The sequence below is a fragment of the Dipodomys merriami genome, unplaced genomic scaffold, assembly GCF_024711535.1.
Source record: "Dipodomys merriami isolate MVZ:Mamm:240054 unplaced genomic scaffold, mDipMer1.0.p SCAF_773, whole genome shotgun sequence".
Taxonomy (NCBI): domain Eukaryota; kingdom Metazoa; phylum Chordata; class Mammalia; order Rodentia; family Heteromyidae; genus Dipodomys; species Dipodomys merriami.
Window position 1 is genome coordinate 85,735 of NW_027206372.1, and position 26,766 is coordinate 112,500.

The 26,766-nt window shown below is 38.8% G+C and overlaps 1 long non-coding RNA gene across 1 annotated transcript in view; it reads left to right on the top strand.

Moving 5' to 3' along the window:
* LOC138818536 (uncharacterized) overlaps positions 1-17,138 on the top strand; it is a 30,368-nt gene extending 13,230 nt beyond the window's left edge. The window contains exons 2-3 of the long non-coding RNA XR_011369183.1: positions 9,971-10,211; positions 16,926-17,138. This is a non-coding gene — a long non-coding RNA (uncharacterized lncRNA). The remainder of the gene's footprint in view (positions 1-9,970; positions 10,212-16,925) is intronic.
* The last annotated feature ends 9,628 nt before the right edge of the window (positions 17,139-26,766 follow it).

The window sequence follows — 26,766 nt, forward strand, 5'->3', positions numbered from 1 at the left end:
TGTGTGTGTGTGTGTGTGTGTGTGTGTGTGTGTGTGTGTGTGTGTGTGTGTGTGAGAGAGTCAGACAGAGGTGAAGTTTGGGATAAAATACTTCTTCCCTTCAGCATTTAGTTTTGGTATCTATTGTTTGTCCCACCTCCCCAATCTGGAGTTCTAAAGTTGCCTTCTAAATACATTTATCCTTTGATCTTCTTGATATTCAGATTCCTAAGGTCTGCCTGTGAACTTCAACATTGGCTTCATGAAGGTGATGCCTTTATTCTAACTTGTATGAAGCCCATTGCTCTGTTTAAATGCAGTTTGTGCTGTGTTAATGGTTTTACTTAGCCCAGACTGTGGTGCCCCAGGCTGTGACTGTTAATTCTGAGATTAGTTTAGGCGAATAAGAGATACTATACTTTCAGGTATATCAGTGAAAGAAGTTCAGTATCTTTATTGAAACAATTTCCTGGCTGTAAATACAAACAAAAGCATCCAGTGATATAAATGTACTATCTGTTGTTTTTAGTTAATTGTGCACCACTCTAATAAAAAAATCTTTTTAAACTAAAATGAGTATTTGTAATGGGAAAAATCAAATGTTAACAAACCTTGAAAATTGATCAAGTACTAAAATAAAAAGAAAGACACTAATCAGGAATGAAGTACAAATGTAAGTGTTTAATAAATAAATACAATGTTTGAGATTCATATCCATGTAGCAAATACAAAGGAAAATAGAGGAAAGTCACTGAGATCCTATCTTACACACTAGAATAGCTATCACCACTCAAATAAATAAACTGCTGGAGAGGTTGAAATAAATCAGGAACTATATCTGGTTCTGTGGCATTGTAAACCAGCGCAAACCATAGGGATACCTTAATGAAAATTTACACAATATCAAAAAGACAGATGTGTTGATGTCCTTTACCGCAATTGGATACATATTGAAGGAATATAAATCAACATGAACATCCATGTTTATGGCAGCAATATTCCTAGCAACCAAGCTGTGTAATCAACCTAGATGCACCAGAAAGAAGGAATGAAGAAAATGTGCTACTCATAGCTATAAACATGTTCTGATATATGAGAAGTGAATGTTTCTACTGTATCATTGCTAAATATTTTGAATATATACCTAATCTTACTTTCACGACGTTTTGTGGCATTGTGTTTTTGCTTTAAGGAAGAATGTCCATATTGATTTTCAGACTAGTTACAATAGGTTGAAGATATCCTATAATATGTGGATATTAGATTAAAGTTTAAATATATCAATGAACATATAGAGTACCATCATATATAGTTTATGATTTGAAGCAATTTTAAGAAGGCAACAGTTGGGGAAAAAGATGTTGTTAGAAGCTTAACAAATACACAGACATGGAAAAATACAAAAAATGTGCAAGTAATTACTGCTAATAGTAAAACATTTTCCTCAAGTTTTAACAATGAAACTATTAAATAATACTTAATAATATCAAATAAATATGCCATGGAAGAAAATGTACCATTGCTATACGTTTCCCCATAATTTGTTTTACTTTATAACAAATGGATTAGAAGAAAGTGTAACTACATGTCTGAAGATGCTAACACTTTCAAGTGTCATTGATTTAATCCAGCAAAGGAAAGTAACAGAGAAGTAGAGAGTAAGAACAACCTGGGGTATGGATAAAGATACTCAGTAGAACTTTGTGAGGAAAGAATGTGCTCCGTTTTCCTTATCACAATAGAGCTAGGACAGCTAACTTTTGACAGAACACTTGTAATGTAGAGTAGTGGAGTTAGTAATTTAGGTAGTAATTTATTACTTTTATTCCCTAATCTTATGATGTGATTCCCAAATGATGTGAGTGTTCCTAGATTTTCTTTCTTTTTCTTGGGGGGGGGGGGTCCGGTGGTGGGTCCTGAACTCTGGGCCTGGGCGCTGTCCCTCAGCCCTTCAGCTCAAGGCTAGCGCTCTACCACTTGAGCCACAGAGCCACTTCCAGCTTTTTTCTTTTTGATTATGTGGTGCTGAGGAATCAAACCCAGGGCCTCAGGCATGCAAGGCAAGCTCTCTACCACTGAGCCACTTTCCCAGCCCCCTGATCCTAGGTTTTCTGAGGCCTTTTTTTCACCAACAGTTTCTAATTCCTCACTCTGCCAATGGTTCTTCTGCTACTCTCATTTCTCCTTGTTTCTGAACTAAACTCCTGTAACATTTTGGTTCATGAGAAAGAGCTGGAGAAAGATGAAGATGGCTTGGAGTCTGAGCTAACATCCACTCCAGCTTGGAGGATCTGGTAAAGGACTTCCACCTTGGTCTCAGAATCAGATATTAATTGACATCTTTGAAAATGGAGAAACTCACTCCCTCAGGCAGAATCTGTCATTTCTTGACTTTCTCTGAAGTTTTGATACTAGGGCACAATTCAAAGAATGAGCTTTCCCATTGTCAGAAGGAACAGGTTGAAAACTAAAAGTGACCTCAGGTCCCAAAGGGCCAGTCAGAAACCAAGAGATCACACTTTCCTCCTCATCAGGGACCTTCTGGTAGGAATAGAGTCTGAGCAAAATCTAAGATAGAGATAAACTGAGACTGGGCCTAAGGAAGAAACAAAAGAATGACCCTCTCTTTGACTACAAGTGAGTTGTGTAGTGAGACATGACAACTTCCTTCATATAAGAAAATTCACTAGGTAAGTTATCTCACTGCCACTTTGCAGGAGGTCAGTTTCCCCAAAGGAGAAGTTGTTAAATGTTGTGAATGCCAGTTTGCTCTCTAGGCTGTTGTGTCTCTGACCCCCTCTCATGTCAGGAATGCATTGCTTCTTTCAGGCACTCAACTACTTGTCCTGACTCCTAGGCAGGAATACTGTAGGCTATTCTTTGGCTAACCTCTTGCATTTAAGGTAGAATAGGCCCAGGCTCTCCTCATGCCAAGAGGTAGATGCAAGAAGTGAATATAAGCTTTGTACAGAAAAAACAATCATATTGAAAAAAATTAAAATAAATTAATAGTTGAGTAATTTAGGGTTTATAGCCACAAAAAATTAGGTAATTATTAGTAATACATCTAGAATTATGGATTAGGAAGGCAACAGTGAAGTAGGTTCAGGATACAATGGAAAAGACACACCATAGCCATAAGAAGAGATGAGAGTATGAAGGATCTATTGGCATAGGTCCATTTACTATCTTAGGAGTGACCTTTGATAGGAGGCTTTTAGAATAATATCTAAAAGAGAGGGACTTGCTGGGCACTGGTGGCTCAGACCTATAATACTAGCTACCCAGCAGGCTGAGATCTGAATTTTATGATTCAAAGGAAGCCCAGGCAGAAAAAGCCAAAAGTGGTGCTGTGGTTCAAGTGGTAGAGCATGAGCCTTGAGCTCAGAGACAATGCCCAGGCCCTGAGTGCAAGCTTTAGGATCAGCAAAACAACAAGAAACAATAATGATAAAAGAAATAAAAGAAGGACTTAAAGATATGCGATGGAATGATGATCATGTGTGACTGTTTAGGGAACATAAAAGGAGACAAAATTTGGGGCAAAATGATATCTATTTTTTTACTAATGAAGGATGCAAATCAAATGCCAAATTCCTCTTCTCAAAAACTTCAAACTTGGGCTGGGAATGTGGTTCAGTGGTAGAATGCTTGCCTTGCATGCATGATGCCGTGGTTTCCATTCTTCAGTGCCACATAAGCAGAAAAAGCCAGAAGTGCTGCTATGGCTCGAGTGGTAGAGAACTAGCCTTGAATTGAAGAGGTGAGGGACAGTGTTCAGGCCCAAAGTTCAGGCCCCTTGTCCGGCCTAAATAAAAACAAAAAAATATAAAATCAAACAAAAGAAACAACCTCCAAACTTATCTTTTCTCAAAATTGAAGAGAGGTTCCTTTTACAGAAATTCTCCTAATCTAGCTCAAGGTCATCAGAACTTTAGTAGACTTTTCCTGTTGAGATGTAATGCACCTGACTCTACTGAACCTAATCATGGCTAGGAAAGTATGGACATTGATACTTTTGTTGTATTTTTCCTTATAAATATATAACACTGTCAGTTATGATATATAATATATATTATAATATAGAATATATTATACATTATATAATATATTAAATATATTATAACATGTATTATGTATTAAAAGACTTCCTAATTTTAGATGTAGGAACAGGCAACATATTGAAAGAAAAATGTTTGAATTTCTGAGTTATTTCTCTACCACAGGACAATACCAGGTTTCATTCTTATTACCCAAAGAGCAACATAGGAAAGCAATGCCCATGAATGTGGTTCTCTGGATTTTGGAAATTGTGATCATATATATATATATATATATATGTGTGTGTGTGTGTGTGTGTGTGTGTGTGTGTGTGTGTGTGTGTGTGTGTGTGTGTGTGTGTGTATTCATATATATGAAATATCGTTTAATAATAGGGAATATGTAAAACTATAACAACAGATACACCTATGTGCACACACTCCCAGTCACTTTCATGTATAAGAATTTCTTTTCTATGCTCCTATTCACCTACACAGAGAGTACATGAGTTGCCCTTGAATTGTCCTGGAAGTTCTTTATTGGAATACTGTAGCTTCACATCCTTTGTTCCCTAAGTAGGCAGATTTTATGTATTCAATAACAAAACTGTTACAGGCAAATGTATCCACTCTGACCCACAGAGGAACTTGGATTTCAGAAATGCCACAAATAAGTGGGAGGTACAGCAGTACTTTTCAAAATTGAATAGATTACATATTTATTAGAAAGCTTGTAAGAAAAAAAAACTTCAGTGTAGGAGGATACACTTGAAGAAAACTACAGTTTAAATTACACATAGCCGGGTGCTGTAATAGACAATAAATAAGAATAAAAAAATTACATATGACAACAAATTACAAAGTTCCAGGGCATTTCCCTACTCATGAGAACTAAAGTAATGCAGAGTAAAAATAAATAAGTGAAAATGCAAATATTTTATACCAAATTTCAAAACATATTATATGTTATACAAAGGAAATGCAATAAGCATGCATATGACAGTCTAGTAACATCATATGGTATGATGAATCTGATTAACTGATTCATAAAAATTAATACAATGCATTACATCTGATATCTCAAGTGTCAACTTAGCAGAATACTTTCAATCTATGGTGTCTATTTTGCATATTATCCAGTCCTATCTATCCCACAATGGCAGAAGGCTCTTCCTGAGAATGTCCAGAGACCCGTCTACTGTGGTGCTCAATATAGACCTGTTCCAATTCTCTTTTATTTGGCATGTGACAGACTATCTGTTAACTTGCCAAAGGCACAATTTGGACAGGCTTCCAGTAATGATACTTTAGCTCGCAGATAAAAAGGGAAAATGAAGACAAAGGGAAAATCTACCAGATCCCTGAAAGTTTTCTATCATTGTGCTAAAACTGTAGCTTTCTACTGACACTTCAACAAACTGAAGTAATTGCCACTCCAACCACATGTCCAAATGGTAGCTTTCCAAATATTGGCCTATTTTCACTTTGGTAAATCAAGGCACACTACTGTGGCCCCGTTTCACTTAAACTATCAGCTATGGTTGGACCAAAGGATAGTTGAACCTATCAATTTCTTAATTTTAGGTCATCACACAATCAGTTCATAGCCTTAAACATTAAAAATACCTACCCATATAAGTCTGCATTACATACGTATTACTGTTTTTCTTCATTTGTCATGTTTTACATACTTGTGTATCCCAGGGCTTAGCTCTGTAATATTCCTTCTCATGGTTGTTGAGTGGCTTTCTTCACTGGGTGACTTTTCCCTGGGTGGAGCTGAGTCTGGCATGTCACGCCGTTAAGTTCTTGTGACCTGCTAAATGACTCCTTTTATTCCAAGGCCTGAGTTGGAGCTAGCAGCTCTGCCAAGCTTTGTCGGTATCCAAGATGGAGTCTCCGGTACTGGGGAGGGGGGAAGGGTGGCCTTCCCTCCTCTGCTCCCTAAGAAGGAGTGAGGACATCAGGCTTCAACTCTTGCCGAATCTTGGTTCCTGGATCATCTCTGGTCTGTGAACTGCAGGATGAAAATGTCTGCTCCTTGTCGGTTCTTGCTGGTGTTGAGTAGAATCTGCTCACCCGCTGTGTATGGCTCTTTCCTCCTGGACTCTCACTATTTCAGGTATGGCAGTAAGGCCGCCACCACCCCTGCTGCCGCAGTGGCAGCTGCTGGGAAGAGCTCAGATCTGTCCCCTTGCTTGGATTTTTCCTCTCTGGCCTAACTCTCTGTTGTGTGATGGCACACTTGGCGTGATTGTCTGGTTTAGGACTGTTCACTGGAACTCTAAAACTGCTTAATATGTGAGAGCTTGTTTAGCCTCCAGCTTGTCCTCCGCCATCTTCCTGGAACTCCACAATTTTAAATTTTCTTAATAGGCTAAGTTGTTAAAAATGTTGAAGAATTAAAATTTACCTGTCATAATTGTAAAACTCTTTTGAAATTCCTTTATCAGAATCGCGAATTCACCAATCCTAATTCCACCTTTACCATCAGAAACAGCTAACATTGTTTTTATGATATAGTGTCCATGCAACTATTCTTTTCCAGTGGCTTTGTTATGCATATATATTACCATAGAAGCTAATGCCGAGCAAAATGAACTACAAGATACGGAAACAGAGGCTTTTTTATTAGCTTGCTGTTTTTAATGTAGTATGTGATTTCTATTTTGCTTTGGGTTTTCTCCCTATAGTTTAATCCCTGCTGTATTTGATTTTGGTGCCCTGTATTTTGTGTATACATTTACCTTAATTAGGGAATGGAAGAGGAAAAACAAAATGGTGAGAAAAAAGACAAAAGGCAAACCAATGCAATAGCAATGCTCACAAGACAATATAGGGGAAATGTACATAACAACTTGTGAGAGGTATTGAGGAAAAGGAAAACTGTGAGAAAAATGAGGGAGGAGGTAAGAAGTATGAAAAGTTATGAATTAAGTACTTTAAAATTACTGACAGGATCATTGCAAGATCATGTTAAAGCATGCATAGATGCCTCACCAGCAGCCATTCAAGGAATGGCACATGCTGCAGCAATGAAAGGAGAACCCTTCAGTGCTTATGTACAAAAATTACATAAGAAATGACCTCAGGCCAGAAATGGGGTCTGTTTCTCATGTGACCAGTCAGAACACATGAGTAAAGATTTTCAACAAAAGAAAAATAAGCCTAGTAACAATAAAAAGGGTAAAGCGCCTGGACTTTGTCCACAATGAAATAAAGGCAATCATTGGAAAAATGAGTGTAGATCAAAATATCATAAGGATAGAATTCTCCTAACAGAAGAAGAAAAGGAGACAAAAAACAAGAAGAGGGGTGCTCCCTCAGCCCCGTAAACGAAAGAGGGGAAACACCTACTGTTACACAAAAATCCCCTAAGGGATCAGTTCCATTAAATCTCTTGTCACCTTCATTTGCAGTATGGGATTTGCCAAGAGCTACTCCAGGAAGTGCAGGGCTAGATCTGGCAGCAAAAAAGAGATTACATTGTCTCTATCATGTATGGTATTCAGCTAATAAACACTCAAGTTTACAGTCTTGTAATTGAAGGAACTGTGGGCTTGATAATTGGTAGAAGCTCAAATTATAACAAAACTTTGAGGTATTACCTGGAGTAGTTGATGCAGATTATCAAGGGGAAATTAAAGTAACGGTAAGGTTTTTAAAAGAAAATATGTAAATACATATGGATCAAAGATTATCTCAAATCTTAATTTTAAATTATGTCCATCTTCGAAATGAAATCCTAAAACAAGATCGAGGTACAGGAGGTTTCAGTTCCACAGAAACTGTGGCCTGGGTACAATCTATTTCTAAGGATGGACCCATGAAAACCAAAAAAGTGGATACAAAGCCTGTTAAAGGTCTCGTGGACACAGGGTCAGACCCAACATTTATTGCAGGAAAAGACTCGCCCTCCTCCTGGCCAATTATGAAGACAGAATCTACATTAATGGGATTGGATATGGCTAACAATGTTGCTCAAACTTCAAAATTTTTAAAGTGGGAGTGTGAAAATAGATTTGGAAACTTTCAACCTTATATTATATCTTCTTTTCCCTTACATTATGGGGCAGAGACATTATGCAAAACATGGAACTAAAATTAGTTACCGCAGATTACATTAGTGTACAAAATTTTTCATAGGGGCCGCTGATGAGAAGTTTGCTGATGCAATATCATGGAAAAATGATCAGCCAGTGTGGTTTGATCAGTGGTCCCTAACTCAAGAGAAGATACAGGCTGTAGAACAATTGGTAAATGAGCAAATACAGAAAGGATATTTAGAGGAATCCAATAGCCCTTGGAATACTCCAGTTTTTGTAATTAAAAAGAAATCTGGGTAATGGAGGTTGTTACAAGACCTCACAGCCATTAATAACACCATGTATGACATGGGGACTCTTCAGCCAAGACTTCCATCTCCTGTGGCTCTTCCTAAAGGAGATTATATAATAATCATTTATTTTCAGGATTTTTCCTACAATAAAATTGGATCCTAATGATTTTCAAAGATTTGCATTTCGTGTGCCCTCATGTAATTGGAAAAGGCCCTGGCAGAGATATCAGTGGAAGGTCTTGCCACAAGGCATGAAAAATTCTCCTACATTGTGTCAAAAATTTGTGGATTAAGCTTTACAAAAAACTAGGGAAGAGTTTTCTAATGCTTATATTATTCATTATATGGAAGATATTTTAATAGCTGCTGAAAGTAAACATTTAACAGAACAAATTTTAACAATTAACCATTGAGCAATTAAACAACTTTGGTTTGCTTATTTTTCCAGATAAAATTCAACATAATAAACCTTTAAATTATTTAGGAAAAATAATACATCATGTCACAAAAATGAGTATTAGGCTAGATAAATGAAAAACATTAAATGATTTTCAAAAATTACTAGGAAACATAAATTGGGTTAGACCCTACTTGAAAATTATCACAGGAGAATTACACCCATTGTCTGAAGCCCTAAAAGGTGATTCTAATCCTAACTCTAAGAGACGATTCACTCCAATAATGTTAGAAAAATTTCATTGGTGGAATAAAAGTTACAAGCAAAAGTGGTCCAATTGGACTATAATAATGACTGGGATTTTATAATATTAAAGACATCTTATACCCATACAAGATGTTTATGGCAAGATGCATTCCTGGAATGGCTTCACTTGCCTCACAGTCAGACAAGAATGATAGCTTCTTTTGTATATTTGTGCAGCCAACTCATTGCCAAGGCAAGGAGTAGGTGCCTAGAGTTATTTGAGAAAGAAATGAATAATATAATTATACCTTATTATAAAAAACAATTAAAATATTATTACAGAATGATGAGAATTGGGGATTAGCATTATTAAATTATACAGGACAAAAAAAATTTCATGTTCCTCAACATCCTTTATTAAAATTTGTGGAAGAGATAAAAACCATTTTCCGTTAGTGGTAAGAACACCTTTAGAAGGAGCTCTAACAGTTTTTACTGATGGGTTCTCAAATGGAACTTCGGTGGTATACATTCCAGACCACTTCCCCATTACTAAAAGGGCATCCGACATTTCAGAGCAACAGGCGGAAATTATTGCTGTAATTTTAGCTTTAACCATATTTCCCCAGCAGCCTAACATTTACACAGACTGTAAGCATGTGGTTAACTTATTTCCAGCCATAGAGACAGCTCTTTTATCATGACAATAAAAAATTATAGACTTGTTACATCAGTTACAAAAATTAATTCAACTTAGAAAAGAAAAATTATTTATTGAACACATAAGAGACATACAAATTTACCAGGTCTTCTTTCATTTGGAAATATGATGGCTGACCTATTAACTAGAGAAACCATCATGCTTTATTTGTAATTAATCACAAACCCAGGGGAAAAAAAAAACAACAGAAGATGCAAATGAAGAAAGCAATGCAAAAGCTCAAAATTCTTCACCTTTCTCCTGAACAGGCGAAGACAACAAAAGAAGCCCAACCACCAACCTGGGAACTAATTAAGAAGCTCAGCCATTCTGCGGAGGAGATTGTTGTTTCTACAGGAAAGACTATCACTGTTGAAAATATGTTTCTTGCTATGCTTGCCATTATTGCTGTGCAGGCAGTGTCTGTTTCAGGAGAACAATATTGGACTTATGTTCCTAATCCTCCTCTTCTACATCCCGTGGGATGGGAGGGATAAGGATATAATACAGGTAATGACAAATAATAGTGACCTGCTAGGGGGTTTGGAGGACTATTCTAATTCTCATATGATTTCTCAAACAATTAATTATGAAGGAATGACAGATACCACTCCAATTTGCATAACGCTATCAGGAGAAAATCTCCCCGGGTGTTTGCCTATAAACTATAGAACTTTTTTTTTTTGAATTGTAAAGATGCTATACAGAGGGTTACAGTTACATGAGTGAGGTAATGAGTACACTTCCTATTGAGCATTGTTACCTCCTCCATTGTTTTCCTCCTACCATCCCTTCCCTCCCTACCTTCCCCGAGGTTCTTTTTTTTTTTTTTATTGGGATTAAGTGATTACATAATTTCCCATATTTCACAGTATTATGGAATAATGATGCTCATTTAAAGTCATAGGTTCATTCTAACTTTCCTGGAGCAAATTGTCTATCACAGTCTGTAACATATAACGGTGTTCACATGTTATACACCATACATGTGATCAGCAGCATGGGTTATTTAGTAGTGGTTCGACCAGATGAGTGGGAGTTCTTTGTTTCTTAAGTCCTGTTGGTTTTGTCGTATAACCTAACATTTTGGATTTAGCATACACTTATCAGGGAGACCATGTACCATTTGTCTCATCGTTCTTGGCTTACCTTGCTCAACATGATTCCTTCTAGCTCCATCCATTTCCCTGCAAATGCCATTATTTTGTCATTTCTAATGGCTGCATAATACTCCATTGTGTATAGATACCACAATTTTTGGATCCATTCATCCGTGGTGGGGCATCTGGATTGTTTACATATCCTAGCTATTGTGAATAGTGCTGCAATAAACATGGAGGTGCATGTGTCCGTTGTTCAGGGTAGATGCCTAGAAGTGGTATGACTGGGTCGTAAAGGAGGTCAATCTTTAGCTTTCTAAGGACCCTCCAGACTGCTTTCCAAAGTGGTTGTATAAGTGTACATTCCCACCAGCAATGTAATAGGGTTCCTCTTTCTCCACATCACCTCCAGCATTTGTCGTTGGCTGATTTGTGGATGTGGGACATTCTGACTGGGGTAAGGTGGTATCTCAGGGTTGTCTTTATTTGCATTTCCTTCACCACCAGGGATGATGAACATTTCCTCATGTGTTTCTTTGCCATTTTTATTTCTTCATTTGAGAAGTCCCTCTTTAGTTCCCTTGCCCATTTAGCAATTGGTTTGTTAGGTTTGGGAGGGATTAGTTTCTTGAGTTCCCTGTATATACAGGATATTAACCCCTTGTCTGATATATTGCTGGTAAATATTTTTTGCCAATTAGTTGGTTGTCTTTCTAGCTTAGTTGCGATAGATTTAGCTGTGCAGAAGCTTTTTATTTTAAGGTAGTCCCATTTGTCGAGTCTCTCTCCAACTTGTTGTGACCCTGGGACTCTGTTCAAGAAGTTCCTTCCTGTGCCTATTAGTTCATGCTTTTCTCCTACTCTGTCCTGCAGTAGTTTCAGAGATTCAGGTTTAATGTTAAGGTCTTTAATCCATTTTGAGTTGATGTTGGTGCATGGTGATAGGCTGGGGTCCACTTTTAGTTTTCTGCATGTGGCCACCCAGTTTTCCCAGCACCAGTGGTTGAAGAGGCTGTGTTTCTTCCATTGTATGTCTTTGGCTCCTTTGTCGAATATCAGCTGGCTGTAGGCCTATGGATTTATTTCTGGATCTTCTATTCTGTTCCATTGGTCTTCGGGTCTGTTTTTGTGCCAGTACCATGCTGTCTTTGTTATTATAGCTCTGTAGTAGAGTTTGAAGTTCGGCATGGATAGCCCTCCCATATTGTCTTTATCCCCTAGAATTGTTTTGGCTAGTCTAGGTCTTTTGTTGTTCCATATGAATTTTTGGACTGTTTTCTGTATTTCAGTGATGTATGTCATTGGGATTTTAATAGGAATTGCATTGAATTTGTATATTAGTTTTGGAAGTATTACCATCTTTACTATATTAAGTCAGCCTATCCAAGAGCATGGGAGGTCTTTAAATTTCCTAGTGTCTTCTGAAATTTCTTTCTTTAACTTTTTATAGTTTTCATTAAATAGTTCTTTTACACCTTTGGTTAGGTTAATTCCTAAATATTTTATTTTTTGGGAGGTTATTGTGAATGGGGATGCTCCCTTTATTTCCCTCTCTTCTTGTACATTGTCAGTATACAGGAAGGCCACTGATTTTTGTGGGTTTATTTTGTATCCTGCTATTTTGCCGAAGTGATTAATGATTTCTAAGAGTTTGTGGAGGGAGTTTTTTGGATCGTGACGGTATAGTATGTCGTCTACAAAAAGTGGTAGTTTAACTTCTTCTTTCCCTATGCAGATCCCTTTAATGTCTATTTCTTGCCTTATTAACCTGGCTAAGGGTTCCAGGACTATATTGAAGAGGAGTGGAGAGAGTGGGCATCCTTGCCCTGTTCCTGATTTTAGGAGAATTGGTTGTAGCTTTTCCCCATTAAGTATAATATTGGCTATTGGTCTGTCATAAATGGCTTTTATTGTTTTTAGAAATGTTCCTTCTATTCCTATTTTCTCCAGAGCTTTTAGCATGAATGAATGTTGAATTTTATCAAAGGCCTTTTCTGCATCTGTGGCGATAATCATGTGATTCTTCACCTTGGCTCTGTCGATGTGCTGGATTACATTTATTGACTTATGTATGTTAAACCATCCATGAGTCTCTGGGATGAAGCCTACCTGTTCATAGTGTATAATTTTTTTATCTTGTTCAATAGGTGTTGCATTCCCTTGCTCTGGAATTCCTCACCTTCTTCCACTCCAATTATACGAAGGTTAAATTTCTTGGCATTATCTGCTTGGTCTTGAATTTTCCTTTGGTTTAATTTGAGTGATTTTTCCATATCTGTCACTTTTTGGTCCAGTTGGTGTATTCTGTCTTCTGTATCTGACACTCTACCTTCCATTTCATTCGCCTCACCTCAGCTCATCACTCCCCACCAACCCTAGCACTTGCTCAGGGGATCGAATCTCCCCTCAGCTCCACTACTAGAGGAGACACTCCTCCAAGCCTTTCCACTCCACATATCAAGAACGTGCACAGTGACTGAGTGAGAGAGAGAGAGAGAGAGAAAGAAAGAGAGAGAGCCTGAGAGACTGAGATACTGAGAGATACTCAGACTCAAGGACTCAGAACATAGCATCCTTTGAGAAGACTCAGCACACAGCATACTTCAAAAAACAGCACAAAGTACCCTGAGTAATAGACTCAGCACAATGTGCCCTTTGAAGGACTTAGCATATAGTAGCCTTTGGGATGATTCAGCACACAGCACCCTTTGAATGAGGGAGTCCATAGCACGCAGTGTATAGGACTCAGTGCATGGCACGCTTTGAAAAACTCAGCACGTAGCACTCTTTCCCAGGACTCAGCAAATAGCACCCTGTGTTAAGACTCCATACACACCACACTTTGAAGGGCTGAGTATGTAGCACCCTGTGTAAAACACTCAGTGTACAGCACCCTTTTAAAAATTCAGCACATAGCATAGTTTTGAAGGACTCTGCACATAACACCTTGTGGAAGAACTCAGCACACAGCACCATTTGAAAATCAGTACAGAGCAAACAGTCTACAGGACTCGGCAGACAGCACTCTCCTCATTCTTCTCTTCTCAAGGATGCAGCATATTGCACCCATTGGGATAACTCAGCACACAGCCTTCTTTATTGGAGGCTTGTTTTTCCTTTGAAAACAATTTATTCTTTGTGATAAGCGTAACATAGCCCTCTTCCCTGGCCACCAATAGGCCACTAGATGCCCCTTGAATTTGGGCCACCTCCCAGAAGCCTTTGCCCTACCCAAACCGCAGTTTACCATTACCATGACCCAGCAGATGTAGGCCTGAGAGAAGGCCACTTGGCCACCTACATATGTTGGCTGCTGAGGCCTTGAAGAGTCATGTCACATAGTCATCATCTGCATCACTCTACAGAAGAAAGGGAGGGAGTGCTCCTCACCTGAGCCCATGAGCTGTGGGTGTCTCTAGATGTGGGGCAGCCGCGGCAGGATGTGCTTTGTGGGGGAGTCCTCTATGGGGTTGGGAACCTCGATCTCTCCTCTTGCAGTTTCCACACTGTGTTGAAGTGGTAATTCTTCAAAACTTTTCTGCTCCCCCCTCATTTCGCCCGCCCTGGAGCATGGAGGCATCCAAAGCGGCGGCAGCGACAGGAGGCTCAGCCTGTGCTGGCATCTGGAGCCCGTTGTCCATGTCTTCCCCTGTGAGGAGTGACAGCGGGTCCTGCAGCTCTCTCCTCTTCTCCATCTTCTCCTAGGACAGTTGGTACACACGCTCAGGTTTCTTCTGACACAGCTCAGCCAGAATGAACATCTGCTCTTTACATGCCACGAGGGACTCCTCAACAGTGCAATGTGTGCCGAGCTGGCTGTATCTATGTTGAGGATCACCCGCTGGACTATGGAAGTCCATCTCATCAGGCAGGTCGTGGACAAAGTATATTTTCTTCTCGGACACCCAGGTGTCCCTCTTCCCATCCCCACACAGGCTGTGGTGCCAGCTCATGGGATGGAGGGCCTGTGGCTCAAGCTTTCTCTGGCACTTGAGCTGCCAGGTGAACCGGTTGCCCACAGCAGGCCTGCCACTCCCACTACAGGAGTTTCCCCCTGTGGATTTCAGCCACTAAGAGTGCTCACAAATCCACATCCCTATCAATTTGGGGAATGTCTCCATCCTCTGCAATGTTCATGTGTATGGGGGGAGTCGACTCCTCAACTTTTGCTTCTCCAGGGTTTTTGACTTCCCTTTCCCCAGGGAAAGCCAGGAAGCTCAGCTGGGCCTGCCGCCCCTCTTCCTGTGGTCTGATTGCTTTCAAGCACTTGAGAGTGTCCTGCCACTTTGGTGGCACCACCTAGTCTCCCCAGTTGGTCGGGCCGTGCACTTGCTTCAGCTGCTACAGGTGTTGGGTCTGCCTCTCTAGGTGCTGCTGCAGGGCCTCCTTCTTGGAGCTCAGCCGCTAATTGGAGATGCTGTGCTGTTCACAGGTGGCTCTGAGCTCCTGCAGCTGGGCCAGAGACTGTTCCTGCTGGTCCTGAGATGCTTGGCTTTCTTTCTATCTCAGCCACTTCTTTCCATTCCTCTATCTTCTCCTCTGTGTGGACCAGCTGTTCCCGCAGGTGTTTCTTCACCTGCTGCTCTGTGTCCAGGATGCTCCCAAGCTCCTCCTTCTCACCGCTCACCCTGTGGAGAGCATCCCTCAGCAGGGCCAGCTGCTCCTCCAGCTGTCCGTCACACATATGTGCGCATCATAGGGTTTCAGGGATCTCCTGCCAATCCTTGGCCTTCTCCTCCAGTCTCCACCATTGCTACTGCTGCTCCGGGTTCTGGAGACGGAGCCTCTGGTTTTCCTGGACCTGGATGTGAAGTTATTCCTCCCGGTTTTTCAACTCCATGTGCGTGCAGTAGGCATGGGCCTGCAACTGTCACTCGACCTGAGATGGGCCATGGTTCCTCCAGCCTGTTCTCTAGGCCAAACACCTGCCTCGCCCCTCTCCCTTTTGCTCCTTCTCCTCTGTCAGTTCGTTCATCCACTGGGTCAGCAGCCGGGCCTCCTCCTTCCACGTGGACCTCTCAATGCTCAGGTCTTCTGTGAAGATGTCTCTCTCTAGATTCACTGTGCTCACCAGTCAGCTCAAGTTGTCCAGAAGTCTCTTCAGTACCTCATGCCCACCAGTGCTTGTTGGAACTTGCAGATTCCTTTCTTCCTGTTGTCCAGAGCACTTCCAGCTCCTCCTATAATTTTGAGTTTACTTGCTCCAGGTAATCAAAGATTCTGGCCTTTTCCTTGAGCAGAAGGTTCACATCATGCAGCTGTTCAGAGAATATTTCAGTCTCATTCTGTGATCATTGACCACAGAAGCCGACATCTTCAGCTCTCCCATGCACTGCCATTTTTTCTGCCACAGCTAGGATTCCAACTCAGATCTGGGTAACACTATAGCACTGTGGGTGAAGGGGAAGATCACCATCCTTGAAGACTACAAGGTCAGGTCTGCTCCCAGGGCCTGAATTGAAGCCCCCGCATTGGTAAAATTCATATACCCACCTATTTCAAACATATGATCTTTATTTAAATACATGTCTGGAATGCATCATGTGTTCACTGTAGTTATTCTTTTTATTGTGTATCTTAGTCAGGGATGCATTTTGTATTTTATTGATTATGATGAGAGATATAACTGTGCTGGCAGGGATGAGAACTAATTCCCATGTCTGTAACATTGCTTAAGCCTTCTGCATCCTAGCTGAGACCCAGAATTTTCACAGGGCAGGAAAACAAGTGGATGTATTGGATTCTCACATCTGCATTCCGCTTTTGGCACTGTTGTGGTTGGAACTTAGAGCTTAGCAAACACAACAGGAGAAAGGGTCAAGGTGAGGATACCATGCTGAGAGCTAAAAAGTAACTAAGCTGTTCCCAGGACCTGAGATTGAGCCCCAGGAGTGGCAGAGGGAGAGCACAATACTCATCCCTTCATAAGCTGAAGGTAGTCTGCATATTTGCATACATTAGGAGAGATGGCGACCTGTGATGGAATCCAATATACCCCATGACTACCGATTCTTGGATCTTCCCCGATGCCTCCATTTCATGACTGTGATGATTATGGTCAAGCTTCATCAACTCTTCATTGAAAATAATCTATACACAATGAGTCTTGCTTATCATTTCCTAGGTGCATCCTGCAAAAAGTACTCATTCACAGATGAGATTGATCAAATTCCACGACCCTTCCAAGTGCTGGAAAAGAGTATCTCAGGATCTCCTGCCATTCCCTCAATGGAGGGGGACTGACTTGGATTCGACCTTGAGGTCTCCGATACCCCGATGCCCTTGGGCTTCCGCGAGAGCCAGCAGACCTTCAGCCACTCCAGGTCACCTTCACTCTGCAGGCCGCTGAGTTCGGACCCAGCATGATCACCATGCAAAGGAAAATGAACATAAAAGTGCCAGGTGGAACTTCCTGCAACTTTTCTTTTCCCTTCGCTGCTATTTTTTTTGTTCCTGCAAGCCCTGGGGTCCTAGGATCCGATGATGGGTTGTAGGTCCAGAGGTTGCAGCCTAAGATGTTCGGAACTGATCAGAGTTGCCACAAATTGAGCTCAACCTCTGACTCTGTTAAAAAAAATTATGAAGGAAGCACCCTAGTCCGAATACTCCCCATTTTACTGCCAGAGCTGGGATTAAAACTCAGGTCTGGGTAACTCTGTTGCACTGTGGAAGAAGGGGAACATCACCTTCCTTGAAGACTACATGTTCAGGCCTGATCCCAGTGCCTGAATTAAAGCCCAACACTGACAAAAATCATATGCCTACCTATTTTACACATAGGATCTCTATTTACATACATGTGTGGAATGCATCATGCTTTCAGTTTAGTTATTTATTTTGTTGTGTGTCTAAGTCAGAGATGAATTTGGTATTTTATTGAGTGTGATGATAGATATAAATGTGCTGACATGCATGACAACATATTCGTATGTCTATAGAGTAGCATATGCCTTGTCCATCCTAGATGAGACCCAGGACATTCACAGGACTGGAAAGGAGGTGAACTGATGTACTGCTCACATCAGGATTCATGTTTTGACAGTGTTACGATTTGAACTCAGGACCTAGCAGGCCGAATTGGTGAAAGGGTCAAGGTGAGGACATTGGAATGTGATCAACTGAGGAGCTAGACCATTTCCAGGACCTGACATTGAGCACCAGGGAGGGCCAGGATGATCATAAATTCATAATTTAAACATAGGACCTCAATTGATATACATGTGTAGACAGCATCTTGTGTTCAGTGCACTTCTCCTTAATTTGTGTCTAATTCATGGAGGTATTGTGTACTTTACTGAGTATGGTGCCAGGTATAACTGTGCTGACATGGATGTCAACCTGTTCTCATGGCTATAGATTTGCCTATATAGAATGTTCCATTCCTAGTTGAGAAGCAGGACTCTCACAGCACAGGAAAAGAGGAAGATCACTTGGCTTCTCACATCAGTATTCATCTTTTGACAGTTCTGGGATTTTAACTCAAGGCCTAGCAAACCAAAGTGATGAATGGGTCATGGTGAGTACAACATTCTGTGAGCCAATAGAGGGTTAGGTCCATCCCGGGACCTGAGATTGAGCCCTGCCCAGGCTGGCTTTGAACCATGATCCTCAGATCTCAGCCTCCGGAGTAGATAGGATTACAGGCATGAGCCACTGGTGCCCAGCACTAATATGATTTCTATGTACTCCTTTTTATGCCCCTGACACAAGTCTGTTTCATGTACTCATCACTGGTCACCTAGTCTTAAACAACTTTTTATAAAGTATATTTTTTCCACATAGTGTTTTCATATTGGTCCTCTCCATCAACAAATTACTGTTCCTTGTTAAGTGTGCAGAGGGAAGAGCTCAGACACAAATTCTAGTATCATTATTTACTCACTAAATTGACTGTTGGCCTTACATTTCTCATCTATAAATGGATGTAATCTACCAGAAATATTGAAGAATACTTTGCTTACTCCTAGAGGAAGAAAAAAGAAAAGTGAAGAGTCCTTACATTTTCCACCTTAGCTTACAAATAAGGAAAGAGTCAAATTCAGTTTGTTGGTATGAAGTCACAAATTGCTTCATGCAGAAATAAAAATAAATTTTACCTCCTCGCTCTAAGGGCTGTGTCCTTTTAAGGCAACCACAGATATGTAATTGATATTATGTAAAGTAGGTCATGTGTCTACATTTGTATTGAAGAACATACTCAACATATCTCTGAAAAACATTGGTTATTGAATAGTATGTATATGAGAAGTTACTTGAACTAATCACACTAGGTTGAAAACTAATCTTAGTCCATCAGAATTTTCTTATTGCTTTATGTGCTGCCAAGTGTGCTTCATAAATTTATACATAGATTTTCTTCAGTGAACTGGATAGAAACTAAAACTGACCAAGGATTTCTGCCTAATGAGTGAAGCATGCTTGTGGCATGTGTTGTTACCTTCTAGGGATATATAACTAAGCCACTGGCTATGTGGGTGGTGAAAGGCTTTCTCCTAAGTTCCCAAGGCTAGAACAAACAAGATCATTTGATAACAAAGCAGTCAGCTTATTATATTTTATCTATGTGGGATAATAAACGTGAAAATAAACAATTTTATTTATAAGAAAACAATACCACCAAGAAAAGTGAATATACATTAGAGAGACTACAAGAATAACATTAGGGATTTACTGTCTCACATGATTATGTGATTGTTATTTCTTGATATTGAAACTCTCCTATTGTTATTCTTTTTTTTAATTTTATTTTGTTTTATTTGTGAACATACTGTACAGAGGAGTTACAATTACGTGGGCAGGATAATGCATACATTTCTTACCAAGCATTGCAGCCTCCTCCTTTGTTTACTGTTCACATCCCTTCCCAGCCTCCCCCCTCCCCCCAATCCCAATCCTTCTCTTCCCCCCCCCCTGCACCGACATTGTAAAGGTAGTTTTGGACATGAAAACTTGTACTTCTCATTGTTGCAACAGGTCCACCTGTATCCTTAAACAACTGGTTTTTCCCCATCTCCTCCACAAGTTATACTGACATCAAATATAGTGAAAGCAGTGGTTATAATGTGGGGGAGGGATATACAAAGCAACAAAGAGATAATCTTATAAATGCATTAGAACCTCATGCATGAAAGAAAAAAAAACATTAAAGTACACATCTAAGGGTTCATTTTCCTGACATCACATTATCTGACCTTTTCCGCTTGACTCATACCTATACTAGATATTGCAAATAAGGGAAACCATGGGACCTATGCTTCTTTGGGCCTGGCTTACTTCATTTAATATAATTTTTTCCAAACCTTTCCATTTCCTAACAAATGGGGAAATGTCATTCTTTCTGATGGAGGCATAGAATTCCATTGTGTATATATACCACATTTTCTTGATCCATTCATCTACTGAGGGGCATCGGGGTTGGTTCCATATCTTAGCTATGGTAAATAATGCTGCAAAAAACATAGTTGTGCTGGTAGCTTTAGTGTGGTCTTGTTTGTAAACATTTGGGTAAATGCCCAAATGTGGGATTGCTGGGTCATAGGGGAGTTCTATGTGAAGTCTTTTGACAACCTCCCTACTGCTTCCTTATTGTATGTAATCCAACACTGTTTATTATTATGTATTCAATGTGGGAAATCTAAATTCAAAGATGTCTAAAATGTATTCCTTTTCAATTATAACATTGCCATTATCAAAGTCATTCTTATCATCATCTTCAACAAAATTATTATTAGGATCTTAAGTGCTAATTATTGAAAATCTGGTATGTGCCTATGATTTTGTATTATTTGTATTTTATTAATAATTTTATTATTACCACTGTGCATGCATCCATGTTAAATTTTTGAATAAATAAGAAACAAAAAAACTAAATCATAACAGGTAGCTTGATTATGTGATTATAACAAATTATTGAACAGATTTTAGAAGCATTGCACATTTCTAACCAGTGTGAATTAACTTCCCCTCTTCCTGCCATTACAAACAAATATTTAAGGGATTGAACAGAATTTTTCAATTAATATACTATAAATATTACTACTATATCATGTGTATATCTAAAATTACCTTAAAAATAATATGTTCGACTTTCTATTGAAACTTTAGTCATTTTACTCTAGGAAACTTTTGGAAAAATAGACTATATCTTTGAAATGAAAAGGGTAAAAAAATAGTAGCATAAAAATTTTAGAGGAAGTATATATATTCAGAAACATCTATATGTGTGTGTGTATAAATGTTATGTGTAGAAAGTCATACATTTTAGAGGGAATTTGTCGTCATATATATATAAATTTATCTATAGAATTATGTGCATTATAGTGAAACAAACATCTTAAAACATAATTAAAATTAAAAAATCATCAAACCAAGTGCCAGTAACTCACGCCTGTAAATCTAGCTCCTCTGGGGGCTGAAGTCTAACAATTGTTTTCACATCCAGCCCAAACAGAAAACTACAGTTGAGTTTCTTATTCTCCAATTAACCATTCAAAAACAGAAATTAGCCCTGTGATTCAGGTTGTGCAGTGCTGGCCTTGAGCACAAAAATGCTTAGGGACAATGCCCAGGACTTGCAAACAACAACAACAACAACATGTCTCACATTAATTTCACAAAAGCATTTTTTAACTGCTGTGCACATTTCTTAGAATCATGAATGTATGACCCTGGAAATGTTTAGGTAAAATTATAGAATATTTATGTCTATGTTAAAGACATGACTATTTAGATTGTTTAAGATATTTAGGTAATGATTAGAAATTAAGCATAATGATAGGTAGGTAATAATTGGGACTGCTCTTTTATTCTGTTTTATGATAGTGATAAAATGATACTTGTAATGATTATATAAAATTACTCTTGCTTGGTATTTGAATTATAATAAGTGAAGATTTTTATTGTGAAAATACTCTACAAAGGGGTTATGATTACATGAGCAAGGTAGTGAATATATTTCTTTTCAAGCATTGTTGCCTCCTCCTTTGTTTCCTCTTCACATCCCTTTCACCTCCCCCCCACACTCATCCCCACTCCCTCCCTCCCCCATTCCCTGGCCAAAGTTGTAATGTTCGTTTTTCTACATAACAAAAAACAACTCCAGTTTTCACTGTATTATAGTTGGTATAATTTGAATAGGGTTAGAGAAAAAACAAATTGTTTAAATAGGAATACAGGTGGAACTATTGCGACAATGAAATATACAAGTCGTTATGTTGAAAATTGAACTTTACAATTTTGGTGGGGGGGAGTGGATTGGGTAAGGTGAGTCTGGGAAGTGATGGGATGCAGAAACAAAGGAGGAGGCAATAATGCTTGATAAGAAATGTACTCATTATCTTGTCCATGTAATTGTAAACCACCTGTACTGCATTTCCACAATAAAAAAATACCTCTCAGTACTATCTCTCAACATTACCGGATTTAACTTTCCAATTAAGAGACGTAGATTGTCTAGTTGGATTAAAAAACAAAATCCTTCCATCTGCTGCCTTCAGGAGTCACAACTTCCCAATAAAAACAAACACATTTTGAAAGTGCAAGACTGGAACAAAATCTACCAAGCAAATGACCCCCATAAACAGGTGGGAGTTGCAATCCTAATATCAGATAAAATAGGCTTCAAATTAAAATTAGTGAGAAGAGAAAAAGAAGGTCACTACATACTAATTAATGGATTGCTCCTTCAGGAAAATATTACAATTCTAAATATCTATTTGCCAATCAATGGAGCACGCAAATTTATCCAAGAAACACTACTTTCCTTCAAAGCTCACGTAGATCCACAGACATTAATTGTTGGTGACTTTAACACACCACTATCCACACTAGATAGATCTACTCGGCAAAAACAATAAACTTCAGGCCTAAACAGCTCCAAGGATCAACTAGATTTAACAGACATCTAACGAATATTTCACACAGCAATATCAGAATACAACTTTGTCTCAGCAGCATATGCCACATTTTCAAAAACTGACCACATTTTGGGTCACAAAACAAAAGCATAAATTCAGAAACATTGAAGTTATACCTTGCATTCTTTCAGACCACAGGAAATAAAATTACAATTCAACGCCAAAAGCCACCAAAGAAAGTCCTGTAACACATGGATGCTGAACAACATAGTGTTGAATCACGAGTAAGTCATGTAAGAGATTAGAAAGGAAATTCAAATGTTCATGATATTCAACAAAAACCAGCAGACAAATTACCAGCTCCTCTGGTACACAGAAAAGTCAGTACTCAGGGGCAAGTTGGAGATATATGAAACCAACAATTTAATGAGCCATCTGAACCTCCTTGAAAAAGAGCAGCAAGATAAACACCAATCCAATAGATGGAAAGAAATAATTAAAATTAAATCAGAATTAAATGAATTAGATTCCAAAAAAAAAATAGAAAGAATCAACAAAACAAAGAGTTGGTTCTTCTAAAACATTAACAAAATTGTAAGACCCTTAACAAATCTTATCAGAAAAAGAAGAAAAATCACCCAAATAAATAAACTCAGAGATGAGAATGGAAACATCACTACAGAAACAACCAAGATTCAGAACATTATAAGGTTATACTTCTCAAAACTATGCTAATAAGTTTGAGAACTTGGCAAAAATGTACCTTTTCATAGCAAATATCGACATGCTGTTGAAACTAAACCGAGATGATTTAAACCATTTTAACAGGCCAATATCAAGCATTAAGATAGAAACAGCAATAAGAGAATCCCTATCTAAAAAAAATCCCAAGACCAGACAGATTTACATCAGAATTTTACAAGGCCTTCAACGCAGAGCTCACACCAATACTACTCCAAATCTTCAATGAAATTGAAAGCGAAAGTTCACTACAGAACTTATTCAATGAGGATATTAAAACCCTCATCCCAAAACCAGGCAGGGACTCATCAAAAAAGAGAAGTTTAAACACATTTCTTTGAAGAACATTGATGCAAAACTTCTCCACAAAATTTTGGTCAGTTGACTTCAACAATTCATCCAAAAAATAATACACCACAATCAAACAGGATTCCTTTCAGGGATGCAAAGTTGGGTCAATATATGCAAATCAATTAATATAATACATCGCAACAACAAGAGCAAGGATAAGAACCACATGGTTATCACAATTGTTTGAGAAAAAGCATTTGACAACATCCAACAATCCCTTTATGATGAAGGCTCTGGAAAAATTAGGAATCCAGGAAACATTCATAATAGAATAAAGGCTGTATATGACAAACCTACAACCAGCATTATACTTAATGGTGAAAAACTAAAGCCATTTCCTCTTAAATCAAGAAGGGGACAAAGGATTGCTGGGTCATAGGGAAGCTCTATGTGGAGTCTTTTGAGGAACCTCCATACTACTTTCCAAAGTGGTTGAACAAATTTACACTCCCACCAACAATGCAGTCAGGTTCCCGTCTGTCCATATCCCCTCCAGAATCTGTTGTTATTAGAGTTCTTGATTTTAGCCATTCTAACTGGAGTGAGGTGGTATCTCAATGTTGTTTTAATTTGCATTTTTTTATGGCTAGGGAGGTTGAGCATTACTTAATATATCTATTGGCCATCCTTCTTTCCTCTTCAGAGAAGTTTCTCTTTAAGGTTTTAGCCCACTTATTTATTGGGCAGTTGTTTATTTGAAGATTTGTTGTTGGGGGATTTAATTTTTTGATTTCCAGGTATATTTTAGATATGAGACCCTTGCCCATTGTATGGCTAGTGAAGATCTTCTCCCAATCCGTGGGCTTTCTACTGATCTTGCTAACTATGACCTTTGCCATGCAGAAGCTCTGAAATTTCATGCAATCCCCTTTGTCCAACCTTTCTTTGATTTGTCGTGTTTCTGGGTCTCTATTAAGAATATTTCAGCCTATGCGGCATTTACCCAAATGTTCACAAACAAGACCACACTAAAACTACCAGCACGACTATGTTTATTGTAGCATTATTTACTATAGCTAAGATCTGGAACTAACCCAGATGCCCCTCAGTAGATGAATGGATCAAGAAAATGTGGTATATACACACAATGGAATTCTATGCCTCCATCATAAAGAATGATATTGCCCCATTTGTTAGGAAATGGAAAGCCTTGGAAAAAATTATATTAAGTGATGTAAGCCAGGCCCAAAGAAACATAGGTCCCATCCTTTCCCTTATTAGCAGTATCTAGTATATGTCTGAGTCAAACAGAAAAGATCAGATAATTTAATGTTAGGGAAATGAACCCTAAGGTATGTATTCAAATATTATTTTTTCCTTCATGCGATTGTTTCTAACACATTTGTAAAATTATTTCTTTGTTGCTTTGTATGTCCCTCCCCAACAGTATAACCCCTGCTTTCACTGTATTTGATGTCGGTATAATTTGTAGAGGGGAAGGGGAAAAACAATTCGTTTAAATAGGGATACAGGTGTACCCATTGCAACAATGAGACCTACAAGTCTTAATGTTGAAAATGAACTTTACAACTTTGGTGCCGGGGAGGGGGGAATTGGGTGGGGGCGGGGCGAGGATGCGTAGGGATGAGAAGTGGAAACAAATGAGGAGATTACAATGCTTGATAAGAAATGTATTCCTTATCTTACCCATGTAATTGTAACCCCTCTGTAAAGTATTTTCACAATAAAAAAAAAAGAAGGGGACAAGGATGTCCACTCTCTCCAGTTTTTTTCAATTTAGTATTAGAATGCCAAACTACAACAATAAGACAAGGTGCAAACATAAAATGTATCCAAATAGGGAAAGATTAATTAAAACTTGCCCTCTTTTTGATGACATGATCTTGTATTTAAAGAATCCCATGGAATCCACTCCCAAATTACTCATAATGATTCAAAACTTTGACAAAGTTGCCAGGTATAAAATTAACCCTCAAAGACAATGGCTTTTCTCTAATCCAACAATGAGAAAAGTGTGGCTAAAACCAGGATAACAATTCCATCTATAATAGCCCCCTCCCCCAAATAAAACACCTAGGAATTAACCAAAAAGGACCTTTATGATGGAAACTTTTTTTTTTTGTCAGTCATGGGTCTTGAACTCTCTGCCTGGGTGCTGTCCCACAGGTCTTCAGCTCAAGGATAGCTCTCTATCACTTGAGGCACAGCAACACTTCCGGTTTTCTACTGGTTTATTGGAGATTAGAGTCACATGGACTTAACTTCACTGGCTAGCTTTGAACCATGATTGTGAGATCTCACACTCCTGAGTAGCTAGGATTACAGGCGTGAGCCACCAGTGCCCAGCTGATGAAAACTTTAAAAACCTGAAAAAGAAAACAAAACAGTACTTAGAAAGTGGAAAAAGCTCCCATGCTCCTGGATTGGAAGGATCCACATAATGAAAATGGCAATACTTGCCAAGGCTACTTACAAATTCAATGTGATACCTATAAATATTCCAACCTCATCTTTCAAGGAAGTAGAAGAGGCAATCCAAAAATTCATACAGAACAATAAAAGACCCTGAATAGCAAAAATGATCAAAAACAGAATGAAAAGTGCTGGAGGTATATCCATACCAAATTTCAAACTCTACTACAACACCATTGTAATCAAAACAGCTTGATACTGAAGACAAGAACAGACTTCAGGACCAATGGAATATAATTAAAAATCAAAAATTAACCTACAGACCTATAGCCATCTATTCTTCGATAATGGAGCTAAAAATTAGAATGGAAGAAAGACAGCTTCTTCAGTAAATGGTGCTGGCAAAATTGGTTAATCACTTGTAGAAAACTAAAGCTACATCCTTATATATCACCCTGCACAACAACCAACTCCAAATGCATCAAAGACCTGGAGTCAAAACAGACACTCTGAAAATATTACAGGATGGAATTGGAGAAACTCTAAGTCTCTTTGGCACAGGCCGAAATTTTCTTAAAAGAGACCCAAAAACACAATAAATAAAAGAAAGGTTGGACAAATGGGATTGCATGAAATTGCAGTGTT